The sequence below is a fragment of the Penaeus monodon genome, chromosome 34 (assembly GCF_015228065.2).
Source record: "Penaeus monodon isolate SGIC_2016 chromosome 34, NSTDA_Pmon_1, whole genome shotgun sequence".
NCBI classification, from domain to species: Eukaryota; Metazoa; Arthropoda; class Malacostraca; order Decapoda; family Penaeidae; genus Penaeus; species Penaeus monodon.
In genome coordinates, this window is record NC_051419.1 from 34,581,630 (window position 1) to 34,582,166 (window position 537).

The following is a 537-nucleotide window of genomic DNA, read 5'->3' on the forward strand; positions in this document are numbered from 1 at the left end:
GAGTCAGTTCAGAATTAAAACATAATGCAGATAACGGAACCCTTACATGTGCTGCACATAATTCGTCCTTGGCACTTGTGACACGAGCACTCATTAAATTGAATCATTAGCACGTAGTGTACGTTGAATGAATACAAGGCCTATTATCTGCATGTAACATCCAGTATAGTATATTACTGCGGCAAACACTTTAGTATCATTAGTGAATGGATAATAAACTTTGCAAATTTCATACTCCACACATAAAGTAGAGGCAACAAATCTGCAGTCTAACTGCAACATTCAATCAGTAAATAATGAAATCGAAACATATTGACATCAATGCAAATACTACGGCAAAACAGAAATGGTGTAGTTGCCAACGCAGTTAATTACCATTATTATTATATTGTACATATGTTCTCGACCGTTCAAAAATATCCTCGTTGTATCATAGACGATTTTTTTTTTTCATTTTTGAAATTAATTTAAATATTGCCTCGATATTTATCCGCAATACCGTGATAAATAACCTATCTGAAATATTTATTCCAGACT